Below are 6,844 nucleotides of genomic sequence, written 5' to 3' on the forward strand. Positions count from 1 at the left end.
TCTCCTTGGCATGGATATTTAACATCGTTTATTCAGTCTTGGGTTTATGTTCTTTCGCCATTTACAGACATTTTACATCTACCTACTTCCTCAGCCTACCCTGCCAATTTCTAATGAATTTGTGGATTTTCTTTTGTAATACATACATGTGTGTGCTCATCTGCTCTTCAGTTTTTATGATATTTGTCTCATCTGTCCTGCTTTATGATACTTTTACAAAGAACATGAACAAATGCTTCTATTTTAGAGAAGATATGGGATCCAGGTTTCGGAGCCGTAAAACCAACCGTCGTGATTGGTGGACGAGTTGCCAGGTTGCAGCTTCTGTACCGTGCCGGCACATAAATAGGTTCGGCTCAAGCAGCACCTACTACTATCAATCTCTCTCAAGACATCTCTCACAGGAATGCTATTACTGTAATGGAGATATACCCAGTGCCCAATACAAAACACCTCAAGATCCAATGTTCCTCCCCTACAGAAGCTCAAAAACTCTTGCACCATGGAATTAAAATCCTCAACACCAGCACTCCTCCCTATTTCATTAGTCCAGTTGACTATCTTCCTTTGCTGCAATGCTTTAAATGCTACAAATACAGTCATGAAACCCGGAAATGTAAAAGCCCACAAATTTGTTCAAAATGTTCTGCAGAAGGCCATTTTTACACTCAGTGCTCTGCCAACACTTTAAAATGCATCAATTGCCAAGGAGGTCATTCAGCAGTTGACAAATCTTGCCCTTTGAGAAAGCAAACCCTAAAATCTCTTCGCAATAACCAACCTCGCACTCAAGCACACCCTCATTCCTCTTCTTCAACCTCCCATAACCTATCTCATCACCAAACAGCATCAGCCACCTCAATGTCCTATGCCAGTGTCCTTAATGCTTCACCTCACCAGCAACATCATCATAATACTGCACAACAAACTCAGTCCTCTCCACCTCTCTTCCCTCACCCACCACCTCCACCTTATTCTCCTCTTCAGAACCTTGCATATGAACGAGTCACTGCCTGTGTACAAGCTGCTTACTTGAAGGCCAAGGACGATGGCCGTGACTTTGCTGACTATCTTCCAATCTTTCTCACTCATAACGGCCTTCCTAGTATCTCTGTTCCTCCTACTCAACTATTGCGCTCTGCTCCATTCTCTCCTACAGTCCTCACTCCACAAAACACCATGACTTCAGCTGAAGAAAATACTACAGTTCCCCCACAATCTCCTACCAACCCACTCCTGACTGCCACAGAAAACGGTGCCACTGACCAAACAGCACATCCTGGACTATCCCAAACTGAAGCATCCATGTCAAAGGCACTTTCAACCTCTTCTCCCAACATTGTCCTCTCCACTTCCAATCTGACTACTAACACTACAACCTCTGATACCTCTCACCCGGTCCCTGTCAACAAGCCTTCTGTCTCCCTCCATCCCCCAACAACTTCAGTCATTTCTTCTGTAACTCATCTTGTCTCGTCCCGAGCCCGTTCAGCAACCCGTTGTCTTACTCCCACCTCCCGCTGTAAATATCCTACAATTCCTACCACCATCCTCCAAGATGCACCCTCCTCAATAACTGCCCAACTCATTGAATCACGCAACCCTCATGCTCTTTTACATGCACAAAACCCCACCAGCACCCCATCAAAACCTAAAAATTCATAAAGATCATACAGTTTAATGTGCGGGCATATTTCAACATTAGACACATGGTGTCAGATTTTATTGAGATCGAGAGACCTGATGTGCTATTATTAAATAGCACATATATCACGAACTCATATAAAATCAAACATTATGGCTACACCTCTTACCAGTCACCAGATGAAGCACATGAAGGAGTTGCAATACTCATCCGTTCTTCATACAAACACGAACTCTTACACACTCATTGGCTTCACAAACATTTCCTAGCCATTAAAGTTCATACACAAATGGGGTCTCTCATCATCTGCACAACCTACACCCGTCCTAACACCGACATTCCCATGCAAGATTTCATAACTCTCTTCAACAACTCTCACTTGCCTGTTTTTCTGCTTGCAGACCTCAATGCACAACACCCTACATTCCACCACAATACCACAAATCAGCATGGCAGACAGCTTCACCAAATATACACCCAAAAACATCTATTCTTTCTTGGCCCTGATTTCCCCACTTGTTTCACACATACAGGTTCTGGCCGGCCTGATCTCATATTCACCAACAGACACGGCAGCAACTTGCAACACTTCATTTCACCAGGGCCCATTACGGGCTCTGATCATATTCCCTTAATTCTCACAGTCTCCACAAATCCTATTCTCATCCCCAGCACTCCTCAATTCTCATACCATAGGGCAAACTGGGACATGTTCAAACAACACATTGATGACACTGATCTCACTTATGAATACAATGACAAACATCACACTGACATCGACACACAAGCACTCAACATACAAGACACCATCATTCATGCAGCAAACATCTCCATTCCTAAAACAGCACACAAACCACATTTCACTTTCACCCCCTCCATTCGCTCCAAACGCCTCTTAGCTTGCTATCACACTAGATTCTTACAAAACATACATCGACATGGACAAATACTATGGGACCTAACAGCATTAAAAAACCATATCCTTAACAGCCTAGATGAAGATCACACAAAACATTGGAAACACCTTATAGAACAAGCAGAACAATACAGAAAACTGACACCTCAAGAATTCTGGAAACGAATCAAACGATTACAAGGATCAACTCACACACCGTTTAAATACCTTCTACATAATAACAACAAAATCACTGATCCTGAAGCAGTTCTCAACATTTTTAAACACCACTGGGAACAAATCTTTCACCCACATCCTCCTGAACCATTTGCACGCCCCAACATTGAAATAGTCGAAGACTGGATACACCAAAATAGACAAGCAACTACACCAGACGACCTCATTCACCTTGAAAATCTCAATTCAAACACTGAACTACAGACTCCCCTAACTCTAGCTGATGTCAAGACAGCTCTCATGGGCACTCGTCGTAGAGCCCCTGGTGCGTCTGGCATTGGACATATCCTTCTTAGACAACTCCCTGCCTCTATCATTACTGCTATCACTAACCTATTCAACGCCTCCCTTGCCTCTGGATACTTTCCACTCAACTTTAAGTCTGCCACAGCCGTTCTTATTCCAAAACCTGGGAAACCCCACACTGACCCAAAGAACTATAGACCCATCAGCCTTCTAGAGACACTTGGCAAAGTCTTTGAAAGGCTGATCAACCAGAGACTTAGAACCCACCTTGAACACAATGACTTACTCACTAACAAACAGTTTGGATTTCGGCCTCACCGGTCCACTCACGACGCCTTAAACATCATGACTAACTACCTCAGTATCAATCAGCACCAAAGACTTAAGACTGCACTCATCACTAAGGACGTTGAGAAGGCCTTTGACACTGTTTGGCATGACGGCTTAAAATTCAAACTATGCAACAACTTTAATCTTCCTCTTATCACCACCAAACTTCTTTCGAACTACTTAGACAATAGGACAATGCGAATTAAGTTCCTCCAACAACACTCTGACTACTTCAACTTACACGCCGGTGTTCCCCAAGGTTCTGTTCTTGCCCCAACACTCTACATCCTATACATAAACGACATTCCTGACCCTGTTCATCACACTTCATTAACCATATGTTATGCTGATGATGTCTCTCACCTTGTCACCAGCAACACCATTGATACACTAACAAACAGAGCACAAACAGAACTTGATGTTGTCACTGAGTGGGAGTACAAATGGCGTATAAAAACCAACTCCAGCAAATCTAAAATCACCTACTTTTTCTGTAAAAGAACTATTCGCCCAATTCCTCTCAAACTCTATTCATACACTCAAAATCCTACTTACATCTCTGTATCTCCCTCCTCCACAGTCCTGGGACTCACATTTGATCGACAACTACTCTTTCACACACACATAACACAGAAACATGCAATAGCTCTTCAAGCCATGAAGAAACTATACAGACTTAGATTTGCAAAACCTGACACAAAAATGCACCTTTACAAAGCACTTATTAGACCTCTCCTAACATACGCTCTACTAGCTCTTTCTCTATCTGCACGCACTAACAAAATAAAACTTCAAAGAATACAGAACAGAGCACTAAGATGGGTACTCAACACCCGATGGCAAGAGTTAAATACCAATCAAAGTCTCCATGAAAGTACTAACATTCCTGCCCTAAATACCTACTGGAAAACTCTATCAGACAAACAAATCGATAGACTACTCACTCATCATGAACAACACATTGATTTTCTCCTACACACTCTCAGACTACCACGAAACAATCATGACCTCTTCTCTACCATCCATGATCCTCTTCCTAACTCTGTATTTCGTTAAACTTTAGCTCTCAACACCCAGCATCCACTATCATTACATATTCAGCTCTCAACAACCAGCACAAACAATCCGTAAAAAAGTTCAGCCCTGACGCTCTTGAGCCAATCACTGTGATGTTGTGAGTTTGTGATGTCCCGATGTTGTCACTGAAAACACCCGACTGAGTCCCTGCCTCGAAAGCCGCAACCTAACGACACGCAGCTGGGTTTAGCCCTGGCACTTTTTCTCTTACAAATCTTCTTCCTCTCACCCCCCCTTATCTTCTTCTGTCCCCACTTCCAAACTCGCCCCTATGGGCATCTTCTCCTGTATTATTCTGATTCTTCCTTTTCCCAAGAGTCAACAAAACCACAGTACTTGGACTCACACTAGACTTTAACCTTCGCTTTCACACACACATAACACCCAAGAAAGCTATAGCCTCAAACGCCCTATCAAAACTCTACCCACTCAAACATGCCTCCCAAGCCACCAAGCTCTACTTATACAAAACACTTATTCTCCCACTCCTAACATATGCACCGATCCCACTCACACTTGCAGCACCAACAAATAGGAAGAAACTCCAGCGTACCCAGAACAGGGCTCTGAGATGGGTGTTCGATACCCATTGGCAGGACTTCACCACCAGTGAGGCCCTGCATGAGAGGGCGAACATCCCACCTCTGAACATAACCTGGGATACTATGGGGAAGAAACAGATTGACAGAATTCTCACCTATCATGACAACTACGACACGTTCCTCAGAAACGTCCTAAGCAGACCCAGACATACGCACAACCTCTTTAACCTGATCGACGATCCACCTCCTGCTCCGTCCTTTACATAACCCCTCTCCTATAATATCACTACTCAAATCACCAAACTTCCAACTATAACCTCCTAACTCTTCTCCTCCCTCTTTAGGGGGGGACCAACTAGCTCCCGTTTTCTGGTGCCTTGGGTGGGCCACGATGCTGATTATCAGATCAAAGACCACATCTGGTGTGAGCCTCCAGGGCACACCCAGCTGAGGGCTGCTGTCTCCGTGGGTGCTCAGAAAAGACGAATTGTTGTCACAGATCCGATTCCTTGCCTTCACTGCCTAGTCTGGTCATAACGATTTCAATGCCATGCAGCTGGGTCTAGCCCTGGCACTTTACCTCATACTAAAAACCCTTCCTCTCACCCCCACTAATTCTTCCCCTATCCCCACTTCCACGCTCACCCATTAGGGTATCTTGACCTATATTTAATTCATTCATTCATTCGGCGGCAGCATCATTCCCCCGTGACTGTCTGAGCGTCTCTCATCACCTTGGTTATCTCATCATCATCATGGTAGAAGCAAAGCCTACCAAGAAGGCTGCGGCTGCTGCTGCTGTGGTGGCCACCACCAGGAAACCTCGCGTCCAGGTTGCTCACCCGAAAACTAGTCAAATGGTTCTAGCCGCGGTCGCAGCACTCAAAGACCGTAAGGGCTCGTCTCTACAAGCAATCAAGAAGTACGTTGTTGCCAACAACAAAGTCGAGGCTGCCAAGATCGCCATTTACATCCGAAGATTTCTCAAGAAAGCAGTGGCTGACGGCATTCTTGTTCAGACCAAGGGAAGTGGAGCTAGTGGATCATTCAAGCTGGCCGTAGCAGAGAAGAGGGCCGTTCTAACTCCCAAGAAAGCCACCACAACCAAGAAACCATCTACAGCAGCAAAGAAGGCCGTGGTAACTCCCAAGAAAGCCGCCACAAGCAACAAACCACCTACAGCCTTGAAAAAGAAGCAGCAGCAGCAGCAGCTTGTTGTTGGGAACAAAAAGCCCAAAATAAAGAGAGCTTCAAAATCTCCCAAACCACCCAAGGCAAAGAAAGCTGTCAAGAAAACAACAAAGGCAAAATAAACGACGACATGCAAGCAGCATGAATACACATGACAATAAACATCCAGGCCTCCCCCCCTCAGTGGAGGGGCCTCATATGATTCCAAAAAGAGTTTAGTTTTGTAGACAAATAAATCATTACTTTTGGGGTAGATTTACTCTGTATATTATATATATATATATATATATATATATATATATATATATATATATATATATATATATATATATATATATATATATATATATATATATATATATATATATATATATACATACATGGGTGAGGTGATATGGTACCAAAGTTTTGGGTAAGGTGATTGACATTTACACAAGATAAAACACGAACCAATGGGAATAAAAACATAAGAATGGAAGTAACTGCAGAAGGCCTATTGGCCCATAACACAAGCACTTCCTCTTGATGCTTCTATATTGGTTCGGAGTCTTGAAGCTATAATATATATATATATATATATATATATATATATATATATATATATATATATATATATATATATATATATATATATATATATATATGCACACAAAACTAAATAGTCTTGTTAGACAAATTGCC

Source organism: Procambarus clarkii, unplaced genomic scaffold, assembly GCF_040958095.1.
Source record: "Procambarus clarkii isolate CNS0578487 unplaced genomic scaffold, FALCON_Pclarkii_2.0 HiC_scaffold_268, whole genome shotgun sequence".
Taxonomy (NCBI): Eukaryota; Metazoa; Arthropoda; class Malacostraca; order Decapoda; family Cambaridae; genus Procambarus; species Procambarus clarkii.